Here is a 21,638-nt window from a genome sequence, read left to right as displayed (position 1 = left end):
GGTCGAGTGCCATCCGACCTGCCCTCCCACCTGGCGTCTCCAGCCATAGTTGAGACCATAGCCTTGGTCTTCAGCACGCAGAAGATATGTTCTTCCCTGGCAGCCTTCAAGGAGCTGCCTGTGCCATTTTTAAACCACCCGCCCGGTCGCCATTGGACCCACTGCCCGACAGGCCCCTGCCTCCTCCCTCCGCCGCCTGGCCCTTCCTGACCATTGGGAAGATGCGTTTCACACTGCGGGGGCCTTAATTGGCCAGTCAAAGTGAAATCACGGCGAGAGCCCATTCCCCAACCAGTCCCGGGCCCACCGATCACCTGCGCCCGCCAAGGGTAAAATTCAGGCCCTGATTTTCTCCACTTTCAACTTCCTGTGTCCTAAGCTCTGGAATTCTGTCCCTAAAATCTCAACCTCCCTGACTCTTTATATGGCTTGATTTCAAATTATGTTTGATAATCGCCTTTGTGATGCGCTTCGTGATATTTTACTACGTTGAAGATGCTATATAAGTGCAAGTTGTTATTGTAGAACATTTTTCCATTTCTTTCAATAACCATCCTGTAATATTTACTGATTAAGAATAGCAATTTAGGCCCGACACGCCGATGCGTAAAATGATGCGAGATGACATTGGGCGTGCGTCCCGACATCATCGCGCGTCATTTCGATATTTCGTTCGGCGAGCGCACACCGGAGGCAGCAGTGCACCCACCGAACTGTCAACGGCCTATTAAGGACATTAAAAAAGTAATTTACCTTATTGATAATGCTGCCCGTCCAACCTTAAGGTTGACGGGCAGGCGTAGAGCCCAAGCAGCCTTCGCGTTTTCCAGGAAACCTCATCCACAGGCGGGATGAGGTTTCCTGAAGGTTTTATAAAATTAGTAAATAAATTTTGTAAACTTCACACACATGTCCCAGTTCATGTGACAGTGTCACATGAGGGGACATGTTTAAATAATTTTTTATTTTATTTTTTATAAAGTTTCATTACTTACTTAATCTCCCTGAGACATGGAGCTGCCTCGGAGATTGCTGCGCTCTTTCGTGCGCATACGCGCAAGAGCGCAGGCCCTGACTCTCCCTCCTCCCCCCACCTGCACAGGTAGCGCTGAGTGCTAACGGCCGTGGGGTACGCTGGGCAGGCCTTCATTGGCCCTCCCACGTAAAATGGCAGCGTGCAGCCGATCGTGGGCGGCGATCACCTCCGTGCCCGCCCGCACCCGCACTCGAACAGCCCACCTGCCATAGGAAAATTCACCCCTAAGTGCCAGTTGGTTCTAAAATAGAGAGGAGTTTCATGCTTTGGGACCATGCCCACTTGAAACTTTTGAGACTGACCAAACTTTGGATTCTTAAGAGCAACCAGACAGGATACCTTTATTGTATCAGTCTGAGCCTGAGATCAGTTTATTTTAAAAAGTCTCAGTTATAGGACAATGATGCTTTTGAAGTTAATTTAATTATGATGAGACCTGCTATTAATGAGTACTGGTGGTTTCCCTTTGCATGTTGAGAATATGTGCCATTTATTAATCTATTAATGAGGTGTCCCTGAACAGTGCATTTTCATTTCCTGCTCAGTAGACCCTGCTGTAGCATACCAATATCTTAAGTGTTTGTTCAGTTACAACATTCAGCAATGATCTCTAGGAGAGATAACTCCTTGCGTTGCACAATAGAGAGTTGTCAATAAGTGTCACTAATAAAAAAGAATAATAGTGCCTAATGTTGGAAATCTGTAATAAAATCGAAAAAGCTAGAAATACTCATCAGGTCTGGCAGTAGCTGTGGAGAGTGAACCAGAGTTAATGGGCTGGATTAAATGCAGCCCGTCACAGAGGGAACCATGGCGGCTGTGCGCACCTCCCCTGATTAAGTTGAAGGATGGAAGAGGCTAATGCGGGATTCCCGTCCATCGATGGCAGAATGTCAGTTAGGCTCGTTAATGAGCCAATTGAAACTCATTATTATTGAGGACGCCGCAATTTAGTGGTGCCTCAGAGATTTAATGGGAGCCTCACAGCTTTCCCACACCCTCAGAAGGCTGCCCAGCAAACCTTGTCAGGTTTGCCAGCGGACTCCTAGGGTTGAGGGGAGCGTGATCCCTCATTATCAGGCACTCTGTGCCTAATCAGGAGACCTAGCATTGGGAAAGGGTGGGGGGGAGGGTGAGCTGCTGAAAGTCACACTCCTGCCCTTGCCCTGACTTCCTTGTCCCCGAACCCCATGCAGACCCCACCCCATTGAACCCCATCCTACCCTCACTTATCTTTGGTCTGGGGTCCCATGACATCGTGGGCCTCTGAAGGTTGCAGTGCCGACAGCAGCCACCACTCCCGCTGGTGCTGGGAGCGACAAGTAGCTGCCAGCTTCTGATTAGCCAGCAGCTCTTGACTGGTGGAACTTCCACTGTCGGGGACCTCAATTGCAGGGGAGGCCCGATGGTAGCTACTTAAGTATCTGAAAGGCACTTGATTCTGTTGGGCCTCCCCCACCCATTCTCTGACCAGTGGCCGAAACCCCTTTCGGCCCCACAAAATCCAGCCCAACATTTCAGGTCTGCGACAGTTCTGATGAAAGGTCACAGACCTGAAACGTTAGCTCTGTTTCTCTCTCCACAGAGGCTACCAGACCTGCTGAGCATTTCCAGCATTTCCTATTTTTGTCAATAAATGTCTATAAGTTAGAATGTGCCTCCAACTTCCATGTTGTCCATTGCATGTTCAGTAGCAGTGTGCGTAAAACATGAAGATGTAAATGAATAAGATAAACTTGGGAAAGTTACAATGTTGTGCCTCTTGGGTCAGGTTTGGCAATTTATTTCAAGAGAATGTCAAGGAGAGACATGGCACGGATACATTTTTAACAAGATGTGAAAGTTGGCATGCAAGTGAGAGCAGCTGAGAGAGTGTCACACTTCATGCGTCATAGAATGTGGGGAAGTGGATTGCAACTTGTTATACGACTGGAATTTAAAAAGATAACAGCTTTCAGTTAGAGAAACAGGGCAGGGTGGGGGGTGGGGACAATAACATCTGTTTAACTCTCCACTTTCTGTAGACAGATTTGTTCACCTGAGCATGTTGTTCATTGGAGGAAAGTGAATTGAATGGTTAGCAGTTCGTTTTTGATTGGATGTAGAGAATCATGTCAAAAGGGTGACCCAGTGATGGCTGTGAGACAATTGCATCTTTCTCTCAAGAAAACCATTTGCTTGGCTGAAACATTACCCTTTGGATTGGTTTCAACCAAACAAATAGCAATTTTTTCAGTGTTGACCTCAGCTCCACCTTGGACACAATAAGAATGGAAAACATAGTAAAGAAAATTATTTTAAACCAACATTGAAAACTTTCAAAGTTAGGCCTCTCGGAGTTAGGAATTTGAGTACTTTAAGGGATAATTGGCTAGATTTTAAAGGATGAAATATTGATCCACAGATGGCAGCACATTGCAGCATAATGTGGCTCCACACCCATTGCCACAGTCCTCCACATACTGAGAGTCCAGTACAGCTAATATTTGCAACATCTGAATACCCCTCCTTGGCAAAGGCTTTGGGTGAACAGAAAGGTGAGATCAAGGATCATTGGCTATTCAATCAAAGGGTGATGTCACTTAACCTGTAAAATGGCACCTTCCTTCTCATCTTATCTAGTCAGCTTGCATTCTGGGAGTTCTTCTGTGCGTCCTTTCTACCTCACCCTCAAATGACCACTAGGTTTACGTGTCTAGGCTGGCATTCGGAAGGGAAAGAGTGAGTGATGGTATGAAGTTGAATGTGTTGGGATGCTGGATGCACATGGGCCTGACTGTTGTTGTTCCTTCATTTCTGACAGTGCGTGAGGCACCTTTTAAAGAAGGAAAAAGGGAGGACACATTAGAATGGATTGTTGAGGAGCTGAGTTAATGGCCAGGATTTTATGGCCCCGCCGCGGTGTGTCTCCGCCACCCCCGGCGGATGCAGCGAGCTATTTAAATCTTCATTCAGTTTGGCAGAGCCGTAATATCCCACCAGGCAGGAAGGGCTGTAAAATTCAAGCTAATGTTATGTTCAGGAAAAGGAATTGGGACTAGTAAAGTAGATCTGTCCTAGTCTGAGGCTGCAGGCAATGTAATAATGTGGTAAAATATAATTCTTTAGTAACTCCAAAAAGGTTATGGGTTATAAGTATAAGACTGTCACAAATAAATTGGCTTCCCACATATTATTCCCCCACCTGCGTAGGGAAAGCACTGGCACTTTAACAATTAGAAGAGCTATACCAACACTCAGCTCTGGGATAATTTATCTCAATTTTGATGCCGTGGTTGTAGTACATGTGATTATTATTAACAGCTTGGCTGTTACTGCCAGAATCAGATTGAAATGAGCATAGGATAATGCAGATAGCTGAACAAAAATATCAGTTCCTGCTGCTATCTGGCCTGTCTCCCCACACTTACAGGTCTGTGTGTTGCTACACGCTCTATGTTACTTTTATACAGAATCTCAACAAGTGGACTCGCATGATTTGTGTAATGTAGCTCTGCCTTCCTGTGATGGTTTATGATGATATTTAAACCCTTCAATTAAGCTACTGGCTCATAGCATCCATTATGATATATTCAGTGAAAGTGCAGGCTGCGGTGAGGAAAGCACCAGCAGTGAGTGTTTCTATTATTGTGTGTTTTGGAGCAATTGGAACGGGTTATAAATCAACAGCTGACTTGTGTTGCTTTTTCTCTCAGCATGTTAGTACTTAATGCTAAAGGGTGTTGGTCATCTACTAACATATAGGGACAATAATATGCTCCCAATGGAGTAACTCTCCCTTGCCCTTTGGGTGATGTGCACACTGTAGCACAGTGAACTTACCTTACAATGAGAGATGAGCTAATTAGTATATTATGGCCTTCCTGACCCACAAAGTGAGACATTGGGTTGGATTTTATATTTTTCGGTAGGATAAGGGAAGCAAAATGGAAACTATTTGGTTTGTTCACTCCCGATCCCTCCATCTCAGATGCTGAATCAAGCATTGGATGGCCTATTAGTGGCTGTCTGGTGGGAAGGAGGCCAATTAGCGATGCAAAGTGGGGCTGTTTGCACAATTGGGACTGTAGACCAAGACATCATGCGGCAGAGGAGTAATGCCGCAAACAGGCAGTCAGTCACTGCTACAAGTTTAAAGGCTGAATCACTTTATTTTTTATTGAAGGCTCAAAAAAAGCTAAGAATAAAAATGAGTTAGAAATACATGCAGACCCTGCCACCTTCACTAGCAGAATCTGCTGCTACATTCAGCCATGGTCCTGGTGGCAGGCCCTTTCTACCATCCTTGCGCACCTTCAGGCAGAATTTTCCATTCTGGGACTTAGTCCTGTGGTGGGGGCAGGTGCAGCAAATGTTTGCCACCCCTGGGAATTCGCGCAGTTTCACATGATCCTGGCCTAATTAATTATGCAGTCGGGGGGTTCCCAACGTATCGCGTGGCGGGGCAGGCTGGATGGCGCCCCAGAGCATTACCCTGGATTTCTGGATTACTAGTCCAGCGACAATACCACTACGCCATTGCCTCCCCCCATGCAGTCACTTGCTCTCTCCTCTCTCACTTACAGGTGTCAGCAGGAAGAGGGCAAGGCCCAAAACAGACAAAGCCCTGTCCAGCACACAGATAAGCCTGGAGAAGATGAGGACAATGCGGAGGAAGAAAGTGCACCTATAGAGGTGTCACAGCTGTCACCTTCACCCTCCATCAGCCAGGGACACACACCTGGCTGGGTGTTAGATCTAGTTTAGGAAGGGTCTTATATTCTGGTGCTCACTGCATGGACAAATGTCCGCAGCAGGAGGAGGCAGGGTCAGCCAAGCTCACCGGCACTTGGAAGACTGCTGGAGAAAAGGCATCTGCGAGTGTTGCGTCCGATGACGAGCCTCTGGAATTGGCCTTCCAAGAGATGCTGGAGAGGCAGCAAGAGAAGGGGGAACATCAGACATAGATGTTAGAGGCTCTCGACAGAGTGGCACGTGAGGTGGAGGAGTCCTTCCGCCTGCTGGCTGATGAAGTGGTGTTGACCTGTGTGCACATGGAGGTCTCCATGGGGAGGGTGGCGGACTCCATGGAGAACCCGGTCCAGCAGATTCTGCCAGAGATGTGGACAGACCTGCACTTCATCGCTGTGGCCATGGGTGAGTTTTTGTTGTGGCTATGCAAGAGGGGGACGGGGCAACTCCACCTCCCTCCAGATGCCCTTTCCCCTCAAGAAGTCAGGCAGGGGCCCTCGGGCACCCTAAGGCAGAAGCAGTGGAATTTGGATACCCCTGGAACCTCCACTTGGGACTCTCTGAGGGTGTCTGGCCCTTCTGAATCCTCCTTGCCTGTGACCCCCTTCAACCTCGTGCTCTGTGACCGCAGAGGGAGCAGCTGCCCCACAGCAGGACAGCCAAAGTAAGCCGGGACCTTCCAGGCCTCGGATCTCCAGAGGACGGCCACCAAGGTCATCCAAGGCAACAGGGCCAAGTGGTGAGCAGATTGCCTCCACCCCTGCTGTGGATCACAGGGAACCACTTAGAAGGAGTGGTAGCGAAAGAAAAATTAAGAAGTTCCAATTTCATAAGTGGTTGCACAGGTGCACTATGATTGTTAAACTTATCGCACTTTTGTAAATATAGTTCGCCTGCACTTTTAATCATGTCTGATGTGGTTTATTTGTAATGGTCCTTAAACCTGTGCACCCACCTTCCCCCCCCCACCCCCACCATCTTCCGCAGGATGCCCCATGTCCCCCAGAATCATGCATGTGCAGGGAGGCAAAGGTCTTTGCCAGGGACCTTGCAAGCCATGTGCAAGAAGTCTCCCATGCACGCTGAGCCTTTGTTCATCACATTCTCTTCTGTCCGAAGGCCCTAAATAGTACATGCTGGGGTTTCCCTTCAGTTGTTCAGTTGAGCCACTTAAAGTGATATTAGGACAGATGACCAAAAGCTTGGTGAAGAAGGTAGGTTTTAAGGAGCACCTTAAAACAGTGATAGGCTTAGGGTTTAAAGTGCATCACAACTGAGTCCCAACCTGTTTATACCTGGCATACATGTGCACTTTCCAAATAAGAATCACTCTGCAATGATCAGAAGCTAGAAACCCTACCTGCTTTTTCTTTTCCTGAGCTGAGGGCTAACTGAGGCCAATTGAAGTGCACCAACATTTGATGAGAGGAAAGATTGGCCAGAATTTCTGCTTCTGATTGCTACTAAGGAATATGAAAAATACAGTAGCTATAGAAGATTAGGGTGAAGCACTAGTGATTTGAGGTGACGAATTAAATGTATGTAACCAAAGAAATTAACCAGCTGGTGTTTGTTGCCAAAGTTCACATACAAAAAAGTGCCCACTTAGGCAAGGTGTAGTTGGGCTACTGGGATCTGTGGAATTACACCCAGAATTGAGCCATTACATTTAGAAATGGAGGGAGAAAATTGGGGGAAAAAGGAAGACAAGTAAGAGTTCAGACTATGTTCCACATAATTTTTGCTAGTTTAACTACTCATCCAGTGCTGCCAAATTCCAACAATGTGATTTCTGCCCCTCGAAGGGACTTGCTGTGAATATCAGTGTAAAGTTCCAGGGACTGAATAGCAATTATTCACCATCGCTACCCTACCCTTAGCACTGATCATTGAATTTCATTGACATGTTGGAGGGCGTATACACAGCTTCAGAGCCGACTGAGATTTCAGCAGAATATAATGCTGAACAAAAGGAATTTCATCCAGCATTGTATGTGTTTCAATATCCAGTGGTATAGGACTAAGGATGACATAAATGAGCATCTTATTCCTTTCCAGACTTTTGATCCACTTAAAATATGTCAGTCGTCTGGAACTTTTGAGGAAAACTGTGACCACTATCACTTTGGGGCAGATGTTTACAAACTGGAGGCCTTATATCCTTTGGGATCTGTGATCAGATCTCAGGGGATCCATGATGTCAGCAGATATAGGTTTTTTTATATTTGTGCACTTGTTGACTACTAGCATGTAATTTATATTGCCGTGCGCAAATTAAAATATTTTGTGCAATGTTTTCTTACTGTTTTCTTTTTGGGGGGGGTCTTCAGTAGGGCCAACATTCTCAGGGAAACCTTTACACAAATATTTGAAGGCCACTTTTATGGGAATGCTCTTGACTTGATCTTGGTAAAAAGTAAAATATCGGTTAGTCCAAGCAGAGAGAATTAGGGGTGAGGCGTATAGTTACTAACTATTTGGTAGTAGCTGGATCTGTGGAAATGAAACAGTGATAACAAAAATGTTTCTAACTGTTATGATGTGTTACTGAAGCTGTTTTTACTGTGAGAAGGTGAAAGAAGTGAAGTATGTTGCGGTCCAGCAAAAACAAGGACCATTACTGGCCCGTCTTATGACTTGGCTTTCCTGTTCATACTCACTACAGTCCCTATACATGCCAATATCAAAAAAATGCGACCAAACCTTTAGAAATGTCTCACATGAAACCTCATGTGCGTCTGGAGACTCTCAAAGGAGGAGGCTACTGTCAACAAACATAAAGGCTTTGGAGAATGACTCTTCAGGGAACTTTAAATTTTTTTAATTATAGATGGTCCCATGAAATTTAACATTGATAAATGCAAAATTTTACACCTTGTTTGAAAAAGGTTCATTTTGCGTATACAATGAATGAATTAGAATTAGACCAGGGAGATTTAGAAAGGAGCCTGGAAGTGATGGTAGTCTCATCATTTAATATACAGGATTGTTCAAGAGACTCGAATCAGTGGAGTTCAGATATCTTGGAGGGTTCTGGGGCTGGAAGTGATTGCAGAGATATGAAGGGGTGAGTTCACAGAGGGATTTGATTACAAGGATGAGAAAATTAAAATTGAGGCATTGCTTTAACCAGGACCCAAAATAGATCAGTGAGCATAGGGCTGATAGGTGAATAGGACTTGGTGCGAGTAAGGCCACGGGCAGCAGAGTTTTGGATGACCTCAAGTTTATGGAAGGTAGAATGTGGGAGGCCAGCCTGGAGTGTATTGGAATAGTCATGTCTAGAGGTAACAAATGCATGGATGAAGGTTTCAGCAGCAGGTGAGCTGAGGCAGGATAGAGTCGGATGATGTTAAGGAAGTGGAAATTGGCAGTCTTAATGTTGGTGCAGATATGTGGTTGGAAGCTCATCTCAGGATCGAATATGACACCAAGATTGCGAACAGTCTAGTTTAACCTCAGAGTGTTGCAAGGGAGAAGGAGGAGTTGGAAGCTAGGGAATGCATTTCGTGTTGGGGTCTGGGGACAATGGCTTACAGTCTTCCTAATATTTAATTTGAAGAAATTTTTGCTTATCGAGTACTGGTATTGGACAAGTGGCCTGATAATTTAGCAAAAGTAGAAGAGTCGAGAGGGGTGGTGGTCAGGTAGAACTGGGTGTCATCAACGTACATGTGAAAACTAATGCTTTGTTTTTGGTTGATGAAGCCGAAGGGCAGTATATAGATGAGGAATAGGAGTGGGCCAAGGTTCGATCTTTGGGAGACACCAGAGGCAATGATGTGGAGCAGGAAGAGAAGCCATTGCAAATAATATTCTGGCTACAATTATATAGATAAGAATGGAACCATGCAAGTGTAGTTCCACTCAGCTGGACGATAGTGGAAAGGTTTTGGAGGAGGTGTGGTCAGCTGTGTCAAAGGCTGCGGACAGCTCAAAAAGGATGAAGAGGAAGAGCTTACCTTTGTCACTGTCACATAGGATGCCACTTGTGACTTTGATAAGAGCTGTTTCAGTACTGTAACAGGGGTGGAAACAAGATTGCAGTGATTCAGGCATGGGGTTCTGTGGAAAATGGGTAGGATTTGGGACGAGCTCATGGACTCTGGAGAGGAAAGGGAAGTTGGCTATAGGGTGGGAGTTTGCAAGGGTGGTGGGGTCAAGGATTGGTCTTTTGAGGAGATGAATGATGAGACAGAAACATAAGGCCCCAAGAGGTCATTTGGCCCAGTTTAACAGCTAATCGGTCTAATTCCACTTTATAGCTCTTGGCCTGTAGTCCTGAAGGTTACAACAGTTCAAATGGATGAGTGAGTCAGCCAGTGAGCCTGACGTCAATAGTAGGTAAATTATTGGAAGGTGTTCTGAGAGATCGGATATACAATTATTTGGACAGCCAAGGGCTGATTAAAGATAGTCAGCATGGCTTTGTGCGTGGTAGGTCGTGTTTAACGAACCTTGTAGAGTTTTTCGAGGAGGTTACCAAGAAAGTAGATGAAGGAAAGGCTGTGGATGTTGTCTACATGGACTTTAGTAAGGCTTTTGACAAGGTCCCACATGGGAGGTTAGTTCAGAAGGTTCAGACACTCGGTATCCATGGAGAGGTTATAAACTGGATTCGAAATTGGCTGTGTGGGAGAAGACAGAGAGTGGTAGTGGATGATTGCTTCTCAGACTGGAGGCCTGTGACTAGTGGTGTGCCTCAGGGATCTGTACTGGGACCATTGTTGTTTGTTTTCTATATCAATGATCTGGATGATAATGTGGTAAACTGGATCAGCAAGTTTGCTGATGACACTAAGATTGGAGGCGTTGTGGACAGCGAGGAAGGCTTTCAAAGCTTGCAGAGGGATCTGGACCAACTGGAAAAATGGGTCAGAAAATGGCAGATGGAATTTAATGCAGAAAAGTGTGAGGTGTTGCATTTTGGAAGGACAAACCAAGGTAGGACATACACAGTAAATGGTAGGGCACTGAGGAGTGCGGAGGAACAAAGGGATCTGGGAGTTCAGATACATAATTCCCTGAAAGTGGCGTCACAGGTAGACAGGATTGTAAAGAAAGCTTTTGGCATACTGGCCTTCATAAATCAAAGTATTGAGTACAGGAGTTGGGATGTTATGGTGAGGTTGTATAACACATTGGTGAGGCCAACTTTGGAGTATTGTGTGCAGTTCTGGTCGCCTAACTACAGGAAGGATATCAGTAAAATTGAAAGAGTGCAGAGAAGATTTACTAGGATGTTGCCGGGTTTTCAGGAGTTGAGTCACAGGAAAAGATTAAACAGGTTAGGACTTTATTCCTTGGAGCGTAGAAGAATGAGGGGAGATTTGATAGAAGTTTACAAAATTATGAGGGGTATAAACAGAGTAAATGCGAGTAAGCTCTTTCCACTTAGATTAGGAGAGATAAACACGAGAGGACATGGCTTTAGGATGAAAGGGGAAAGGTTTAGGGGGAACATTAAGGGGAACTTCTTCACTCAGAGAGTGGTGGGAGTGTGGAATGAGCTGCCATCTGACGTGGTAAATGCGGGCTCACTCTTAAGTTTTAAGAATAAATTGGATAGATACATGGATGGGAGAGGTCTGGAGGGTTATGGACTGGGTGCAGGTCAATGGGACTAGCGGAATAATATTTTCGGCACAGACTAGAAGGGCCGAATGGCCTGTTTTTCTGTGCTGTAGTGTTCTATGGTTCTATGGATGTCCAAGTATTTTTTAAATGCGATGAGGGTTTTTGACTCTCCCACCTGATAAGACACAGAGTCCCAGAAACCCACTACCCTCTGGGTGAAAACATTTCTCCTCGAGTCTCCTCTCATCCTTCTGCCAATTATTTTAAACCTATGCCCCCTGGTTATTGATCTCTCTGCTAAAGGAAATAAATCCTTCCTATCCACTCTATCTAGGTCCCTCATAATAAAAAGCACCTCAATTAAATCTCCTTTCAGCCTCCTTTGTTCCAAAGAAAACAAGTCCAATCTGTCCAATCTTTCCTCATGCCTAAAATTCTCCATTTCTGGCAACATCTCTATAAATTGCCTCTGTACCCCCTCTAGTGCAATCACATCTTTCCTGTAATGTGGTGGCCAGACCTGTACGCAGTGCTCTGGCTGTGGCCTAACTAGTGTTTATACAGTTCTAGCATAACCCCTTTACTGTTATGTTCTTTGCCTTGACTAATGAAAGTGTCCCATATGCCACTTTAATCACCATATCCACCTGTCTTGCTGCATTCAGGAATCTGTAGGTATGCACTTAAGGTTCCCCTATTCCTCTACAATTCTCAGTATCCTATCATTTATTGTGTATTCCCTTACCTTGTTTGCTCTCCTCAGGCTTATACCTCACATTTCTCCAGATTGAACTCCGTTTGCCACTTTTCTGGCCACTTGACCAATCCATTGATACTTTCCTGCAGTCTACAACTTTTCTCCGCACTATCAACCACATGACCAATTTTTATATCATCTCCAAACTTCTTAATCATGGCCATGCGTTTAAGTCTTAACCATTAATGTATATCATGAAAAACAAGTTTTGAGCGAGGGACAATACCTGAAGAGGGACAACTATTTATGATGTCAACTAGCATGAGGACCAGGAAGGAAAGTTTGGTGGCCAGCAGGGAACAAGGCCAAGGAAACAGGAGGTGGAAACAGGAGAAATTAGAGAAAGATGTGAGTTCAGAGTTAGGGCGAGGGAGCTTTAGAGGAAGTCTTCCTCCACCTGAATTGCATAAGTCAGGATGCAAACTGAAGTGTGCTCTGCTTGACCCAAACCCACACTAATTTGTGAATTTGAGCCATATAAATTAGCCTGACATACCCCAGGCACAAGCTCACTCCTGGCTTGGCCTTGTGATTGCAAACAGGGTGTAGACAACCTGCTGCTGCTGCAGGTATTCTGGAACCTGTCTAAAACTGGCAGCAAGAAGCCCTCTACATCCAAAGCCGATATTGGGAAACTGGAAGCAGAAGCATCTTACCCTTTCCCAGCTTTGTCTTCTTGTTTCCTCCCCTTAGATCCTCTGGGCTGAATGAGGCTGTGTGCAGTTACTAAGTCCCAATTGTCCTGGAAGCTGGTTGACCCAGTTTGTTTTACATAACTTCACACTTTTTTCTCCCCTTGAAGAATGGTATGGAATTTTGGAAAGATTTGCAGGCTGGATAACAACCTGTTGACCCATGACCATCAGGTCCTGTAGTGGGAATTGAATCTGGGACCTTCCAGCTCAGAGGCAGGAATGCTTCTAACTGAGCCATAAGACCTCAGTATCATGAGAGCGCAAGGATGTGAGAGACACCATTATGTGCCTCCTGCCTCATTTGCATCTGAACCCTGTGCTTTTGTCTATATACAAACATATTGTCCTTCACTTATCCCCTTGGGGGAAGTCCTGGAAATTCCAGGACAACATAAACAGGAAGGAAAACCAGAACCATGAATCTTCATCCCTTTGCCTCTGCTTTACCTCCAGAAATTCAGCATTCCCTGGGAGTTAGGCAGAGGAAAGTTCATCCCTCTAAGTCTACAGAAGTTATGTTTGGGCATTACAATGCTCAGACCTTGATTTGAGCACTGTGCTCAAATCAGCTTATCAAGATAAAGAATATTAGTAAGAACTGTAAACATACAAAGTATGATAAATGAGGTTGGTGAGCTGCAGGCGCAGATAGCAACATGGGAATATTGTATTGTGGCAATAATGGAGACCTGGCTCAAAAAGGGGCGAGACTGGCTACTAAATATTATTGGTTACAAGGTGTTCAGTCAAGATAGGGAAGGAAATAAATGAAGAAGGGTGGCAGTATTGATTAAGGAGAATATTGCAGTGCTGGAGAGAGAGAAAGGGAATGCTCTGGAAGGGTCAAGGCCAGAATCAATTTGGCTAGTGTTAAGAAACATCACACTACTTGATTCTATCATTTAGTGGTCATCAACTAGTGTGAAAGTTATAGAGCAGCAAATTTGCAAGGACATTACAAAGAAGTGCAAAAAACTTTGGAGTAGTAATAATAGGGGCTTTAATTATCCTAATATAGACTGGGATAGTGATAATGTAAAGGTCAGAGAAGGGGAAGAGTTTCTGAAATGTGTTCAGTATACTTTTTTTGATCAGTACATTTCTGGCTCACTGAGGAAGGAGACTTTGGTAGATCATTCTGGAGAATGATGTGTGTCAAGGGGATCAAATGTCAATAGGGGAACATTTAGGAAACAGTGATCATAGCAATGTATCATAAGGTTTAGGTTAGGTATGTAAAAGGACAAAGAGAAACCTAGAGTAAAAATACGTAATTTGAGGAGGACTAATTTCATTGTGATGAAAACAGATCTGTCCCAGGTAAATTGGGATCAAAAATTGGCAAGCAAAACTGTATTGGAACAATGGGCTGTCCTTAAAGATGAGATGGTTTGGGTACAATTGAGGTGCAATTGAAGACTGGCAGCTAACATAAAAGGGTGTCTAAAAGTCTTCCACAGGCATATAAATAGTCAAAAGCTAGTGGGATGAGAGGTGGGGCTGATTAGGGACCAAAAAAGGGGATTCTGCCAAAGTCGTAATGAAAGAAGAGGTAGTTGAGCTACTGGATGGGCTAAAAAATTGATTTAAAAAAAGGAGGTATTAGAAAGGCTGGCTGTACTTAAAGTTGGTAAGTTACCAGGACCAGATGGGATGCATTCAAGGATACTGAGAGAAGTAAGGATGGAAATTACAGGGGCATTGGCCATAATCTTCCAATTCTCCTTAGATACATGGGTGGTGCCAGAGAACTAGAGAACTGCAAATGTTATATCCTTATTCAAAACGGTTGTAAGTTTAACATTGGTGATGGGAAAGCTCTTAGAGATGATAATCCATGACGAAGTAAACAGTCACTCAGAGAAGTGTGGATTAATGAATTAAGGTTGAGGTAACGGGGAGGGTTGATGAGGGAAATGAGGTTGATGCCACACACATAGACTTTCAAAAGACATTTCATAAAGAGTCACATAATAGGTTTGCCAGCAAAATTGAAGCCCATGGAATAAAAGGGACAGTAGCAGCATATATATGGATTTGGTTGAGTGACAGGAAGCAGAGAATTGAACAGTTGTTTTTTGGATTGGAACAAGGTATGCAGTGGGGTTCCCCAGAGGTCTGTATTAGGACCATGGCATTTTTTTGAAATTAACTTGAAATTGTAGCTTGTACACCCAAATTTAAAACTGGCCAAGGCACGAAACTTGTGTGCCGTGAGGAGAATAGTGATAGGACTTCTTCATGAGGACATAAACAAGCTGGTAGAATGGGTGGGCATGTGACAGATGAAACGTAATGCAGAGAGGTATATGCATTTTGTTAGGAAGAGCGAGGAGAGGCAATATAAACTAAAGGGTACAATTCTAAAAGGGATGCAGAAACAGAGAGGCATGGGAGCACATGTGCACAAGTTGTTGAAGGTGACAGGGTAGGTTGAGAAAGTGGCTAAAAAGGCATGCAGGTTCCTCAGCTTTATAAATAGAGGCATTGAGCACAAAAGCAAGGAGTTATGATGAATCTTTATGAACCATTGGCTTGGCCTCAGCTGGATTGTTGTGTCCAATTCTGGGCATCACACTTTAGGATGGATGGGAAAGCTTTAGAGATGGTTCCTGGAATGAGGGTTGTCACTTATGCGTATTAAGTGGAGAAACTGGGGTCATTCTCCTTACAGAAGAGAAGTTTGAGAGGGGATTTGATAGAGGTGTTCAAAATCATGAGTAGTCTAGACCGCGTAGAGAGAGAGAGTGAAGGTAGGGTTGATAACCAGAGGATGTCAATTTAAGGTGATTGGCAACATGAAGAAAAGTTCTTTACACAGTGAGTGGTTGGGATTTGGAATGCACTGCCTGAGAGAATGGTGGAGGTAGATTCAAAAATAATGGTATTTTATAGCAATGGTGGTATTTTATTCAAAAAACACGTTCACGGCTCGAAAGCTGAATTGCAGGGTAGCTTACATCTAAAAATTCATATATAAGCTAAGTAATTAAGTTTAAAAACATGCAAACATGTAGCAATCATGTTGTAACAAAAATAAACAAATTCAGCAAGTAACATGGATATGATATTAAAAGAAGGGTAACATTGAATTAAAATTATAATAAAATTACAAACCAGTACCTCATTCCTGCATTTCAGGAACTAAAGTACATATAGATTTCATCATGTAAGTAATTTATTGAGGACCTGAACCAGGTAAGGAATAGGGCTACATTGGCACCTTTCAGTCCTGCATCTTATGGGGTTGTGTTCTGAGTTGCCTTGTTTGCTCTGGGCATGGTAGGGGTAATTAATTCTAAAATTGAGTAGATTGCATGAGGGATTTTCCGAACTTAGTACAAATATTAACCCCTCTTATTTCTAGAATTTCAAGCTGTCTGACATGAAGGGTGTCTAGTCGTGTGACTAGTACTCAGGGCCTAAACCAATCTCAGCACGTGTTTCTGTATCCTTTCAATCTGGGTGGTTTGTGTGTGCATAAGGCCAGGCTACCGCACAGGCACAACATATTCAGCCAAGGGATGGATATAGCCAGTATAGATCAATAAACAGGGAGTCTGAAAGGGATGAGGGCCCTGAGGATGAACATCCGTTTATTTGTCTTTCATTAGCATACTGTTCACTTGGCTATCCCACTTCAAGTCAGCTTGAATGTGTATATCCAGGATTTTCAAGGTTTTCACCTCTGTCAAGCTGTAATTGCTTAACTTTATGTCAAGGGGCATGTGCCCATGCCTACTGAAATCTACTCATATGGCTTTATATTTAGTAGCATTTGACTGCATACTGTTTTCCCCACGCCATTCATTGAGAGTGTCAAGAATTTCCTGAACCTCACTGAACGCACCCTGCCACCTAGACTCTGCGACCGTCATATTGTCCACATATTTCCAACATTTGAGGCCAGAAGAAGAGAGAGCATCATTAATAAGGATTGGGAAAAGAAATGGCCCTAGCTGAGTGTCCTAACAATTAGGTTATGTTGCTGTTAATAGAACACTTTTGGATAGACAGCCATGGTATTTGATATGCTGACTGCAGTGAGTGAGGAAGTCAGCAATCCATTGGACAAGAATCATAAGAATGTTTAACTTTATCAGCTTCATAACTACAACTGTATGATCAACCCTGTCAAGGGGCTTTGAAAAATCTGTTGTATAATAGTTGAGGTTGTTCATAGCTTATCGGTGTTTTTACAAAGGAAGTTCGCAACATCAACCCAGACAGTGGGTTGTCAATCTTCCAGCCTGGCTACCAAACTGATGACAGTCAACTAGGGAATCGATGTCTGAAAATAATCATTTAGTCATCTGCTCCGCAATCTTAAAGAAGTGGTGTGTCAAGGCGATAGGGCGTAGTTTGTCCAGTGTTGCTGGTTGTTGCTTCGGCACTGGAACAACAACTGCTTGCTTCCATTGATGTGGAACTACTCCTTTGGCAAAGGAAACATTCAGGACATTTCATGACAGAACATTAAATTCATAGGCAAAGAGTTGGCTAAGTTTGGTTGGATTCTGTCTGGACCAGCATACTTTCTAGGTTTAACTCTCGAGTTCTTGGAAGACTTCCCACGGTTGAATCACAGGAAGTTTTCTCGCCAACACAAACATCGGAAAAGTCCAGAGATACCAAATCACCAGCAATGTCTGCAAAATATCTATTAATCACAGAATTACAGAATAACAGAATTATTATGGCGCAAAAGGAGGCTATTTGGCCCATTGTGTCTGCACTGGCTCTCCAAATGAGTAACTCACCTAGTACCATTCCCCTGCCTTCTCCCTGTAACCCTGAACATTATTTCTTTTTCAGATAACGCTCTAATTCCTTTTTGAATGTTTCAATTGAACCTGCCTCCACCACACTCGCAGGCAGTGCATTCCAAGCTCTAATCACTCACTACATTAAAAGATTTCTCCTCATGTCACTTTTGCTTCTTTTACTAATTACATTAAATGTGTGTGCACTCATTCTCGCAGTGACATTGGCAATCGAGATGGGTGGGACTGATCCACTCGTGGCTTTCAAAGGGGAATTAGATCAGCATCTGAGGAGAAACAATTTGCAGGGCTATGGGGAAAGGGCAGGGAGTGGAACTAGTTAAATTGCTCTTTCAGAGAGCTGTCACAGACACAACAGGCTGAATGGCCTCCTCCTGTACTGTCACTATTCTATGATTCTAACCTAAGAAATGAGCTCAATGACTGAGCACAGGCCTCTGCAGTAGAGAATTCCAAAGGTTCACCACCCTTTGACTCCCAAATTTCTCCCAGTCTCAGCCCTAAATAGCCGATTCCTTATTTTGAGACTTTGACCCTTCCTGCCAGTTATAGACTCCCCAGCCAGAGGAAACACCTTCCCAACATTTCTGCTGTCAAACCCCTTAAGATTTTTATATATTTCAATTAGGTCATTAGGTCACCTCTCATTCTTCTGAACTCTAGTGAATATAGGCTGAGTATACTTTTGCTATAGGGCAATCCCCTTATCCTTGGAATCAGTCTGATCAACCTTCATTACAATCCCTCTAAGGGAAGTATATCTTTCCTTCGGTAAGGAGACCAAAATTGTACAAGGTGCTGGGGAGTAAAATATTTTCCATTTCAGCATCAAGGAATAGAAGGATATGCTAAGGGTTACATGAAGTAGGGTGGAAGGAGACTTATGGCAACATCAAGTAACCTTCGGCAGGTATTACATGGTTTGAAGCAGAGTATAATTCCCTGAGGAGAACAATATGTCTAACTAGCCCAGTCTATCCAGCTGCAAATCCCTAAAACATGTTAAAAAAAAAGTAGTATTCTACAGAGACTGGGACAAAATCCTTCCCCTATCCCCCGGGAATGGAAACTTCCCAATTTGGCTGCTTCTGTCTAGGATAGTGTTGAGTATAATCCAGATGGAAGTGAGAATGTTCTCCACATCTTAATAACTAAAGCGTTCAAAGTTCAATGCGCAATAATGAGTACCTACTAATAAGTGCAAGTTCTTTAATAGAAATAAATAGAATAACAGAGAAATGGGCCATTTGGCCCAACCAGGTTATACCTCACGTAAGTCTCCTTCCACCCTACTTCATGTAACCCTCAGCATATCCTTCTATTCCTTTCTGCCTCATATACTTAACTGGCTTCCCCTTGAATCATTAATGCTAGAATTCTTCATACCTTCCATATCTTAGTAACTAATAACTTCACACCTGGATGTTTAAACTACATTAAAGGTATTGTCTAAGTGTAAGTTGTTGTTGTAACACAATAGCAATTGAGAAAACCATAAGAACATAAAAAATAGGAGGAGTCAGTCATATGGTCCCTTGAGTTTGCTCCACCATTCAAACAGCTAATGGCTGATCTGATCTTGGCCTCAACTCCACGTTCCTGTCACTTTCTCATAATCCTTGACTCACCCATAGTTCAAAAATCTGCCATCTCAATTTTGAATGTATTCTGTGGGATTTAGTAGATTTTTACATCTGGGCTCTCAGCCAAAAATACATAATGAGGCTTGGCTAAGAACCCAGAAATCCATTAGCCTTTTGAAACACCTGAGCCCCAGAAAAAAAACATTGCTTGATTGACAGCTCTGGCTTTCTGATCTCTGCTGTCAATTTCACAATGTTTATTTATACAGGATTAAGAAGTTTCAAGTGCCTGTCCTTTCAGCTGTTAAAACTTTAAAGGGTGTAGATGATTGACGTTTTTACTGCCCTGTAGTAAAAAGGAGATTTTTTTTAAAAATTGGAAAGTTATCAATGAATGACTTTTTTTTACACTTCCTACTGTCACCATAGAGTTCTTTGCTTCTATACTGTGTATAGTGGGTGATTGGGCATTGATATGCGCTAGCTTGGCATAGGGTGTATGAGGGGGCTTAGCAATTGTTCGGGGGCCTTACCTTGGCATGGGGGTACATGAGAGGCCATAGGGGGTGGGTGGCGCTCATGAGGTGTCATCGATGGGACATGGGGAGTGTGTAGGAGGTGAGGGAGTGTGAGGGCTGAGGACCAGAGACTTTTCTATTCTTATTTTAACTGGGACAAAGTCCCAAAGCACTGAGGTGGACCTTTTAAACAGCCTGACTGAGAACCCGGCAGCCCCTATGGCTGCCTCTGAGCTTTTTCCTGAGTCGGCTGGCCCTGCTCCAGCCCACCCCACCCATCCCCAACCATGAAAATCCCACTTTTGCAGGCAGATTCCCCCAAGATTGGCGGGCTGAGCTGGGAATTTTTCCAACTCCTGCCACCGGTCTCGAGGATGAAAATCCTGGCCTTTGTGTCCTCCTCTCAACTTGCTTTCCCAATTATCTTTGTACTGTCAGCAAATTTGCCTACAATGCAGTCTATCCCTTCATCCAAGTCACTAATGTAGATTGTAAATAGCTGAGGCCCCATCATTGATCCTTGTGGCACCCCACTAGATGCATTTTTGCCAAGTTGAAAATGACCCATTTATCCTGACTTTCTGTTTTCTGCTAGTTAGCCATTCTTCTATATGTGCTACTATATTGTCTCTAACATCATGAGCCGTTATCTTGTGCATTAACTTTTTATGTGGCATCTTATTGAATACCTTTTGGAAATCCAATACACTATATCCACTGGTTTCCCTTTCTCCATCCTGCTCATTACATCCTCAAAGAACTCTAATAAATTTGTCAAACACAGCTCCCCTTTCACAAAACCATGTTGACTTTGCCTGATTGTAGTATGATTTTCTAAATGTCTTGCTACTACTTTCTTAATAATGGATTCCTGCATTTTCCCAATGACAGTTGTTAGGCTAACTAGCTTATAGTTTCCTGCTTTCTGTCTCCCTTCATTCTTGAATAGGGGTGTTACATTTGCAGCTTTCCAATTCTCTGGGACTTTTCCAGAATCTATGGGAATTTTGGAAACTTTCAACAATGTATCCACCATCTCTGCGGCCCCTTCTTTTAAGACCCTAGGATGCAGGCCATCAGATTGAGGGGATTTTTCAAACTTTAGTCACTTAGTTTACCTAGTACTTTTTCTCTAGTGATAATGATTGTTTTAAGTTTCCCCTTCCCTTTTACCCCAGATTTTCTACTATCATTGGGTTGGTTTTAGTGTCTTCTACCATGAATCACAGATGCATAATACAGAGTCAGTATTGAAGAGGGACAGGATAATTTGTTTCCTAGTAAGGAACTGAGTTACTGAATTCAAATACAGGCATCTTTTGTTTCACTGGCAGCTCTGATTGAGTTTAGAAACCCTTCCAAAAATTTCTGTTGTTCTGGTATATCTTTAAAAGATTTTATAGTGGTAAAAGCGAGGCTGACTTCTTCCTAGTTAACAACCATTCTGAAGCTGTCACAGATGGAGGCAAGCCAGAGATTCTGAGTTTTCAAATTGTCGTATAAATTTTGTTAAGGATTCTGCTTCCAACTTAACCTACAGCTTTTTTCATATGTCAAAGAGGAATAATTCTTTATTTACAGTAAACCTGATTGTTTTTCATATGGGAGAAAATTTTGGAAAAAAAAACTTATTTCCAAGATATTTATATCTTCATGCACTCATAAGTCCCAGAATTTTGAAAGATTAGTTGCACGTAATTGTAGAGTTGAACCTATATACTATTCAGCAGAGTGGTAAAGAAGAAAGAGGAGCGAGACCATTTATGATTTTACTAGCACTCAGTTGAACACTGGGCTTGACAGGCATGGAAGGACTGGCTGAGCTGAGGAAAAATAAAATAAAAATGGGGCAAAATATGTACTAATTTGGACAGAAACACTTCCTATTATTTGAAAAATATTACTTTCTCAACATTTGACACTGTGTTTATCTTGTTTTTTTCCCACATGGAGGATG

General features: G+C 43.4%; 1 protein-coding gene across 1 annotated transcript in view; it reads left to right on the top strand.

Moving 5' to 3' along the window:
- The window catches only part of LOC144691123 (ankyrin repeat and fibronectin type-III domain-containing protein 1-like), a 753,296-nt gene that overhangs the window by 53,254 nt on the left and 678,404 nt on the right, over window positions 1–21,638 (top strand). The window lies entirely within an intron of this gene.

The sequence above is a fragment of the Cetorhinus maximus genome, chromosome 15 (genome assembly GCF_964194155.1).
Source record: "Cetorhinus maximus chromosome 15, sCetMax3.hap1.1, whole genome shotgun sequence".
Lineage (NCBI taxonomy): Eukaryota > Metazoa > Chordata > Chondrichthyes > Lamniformes > Cetorhinidae > Cetorhinus > Cetorhinus maximus.
The sequence above is the reverse complement of the archived record's forward strand: the minus strand, read 5'-3'. Positions and strand labels throughout refer to the sequence as shown.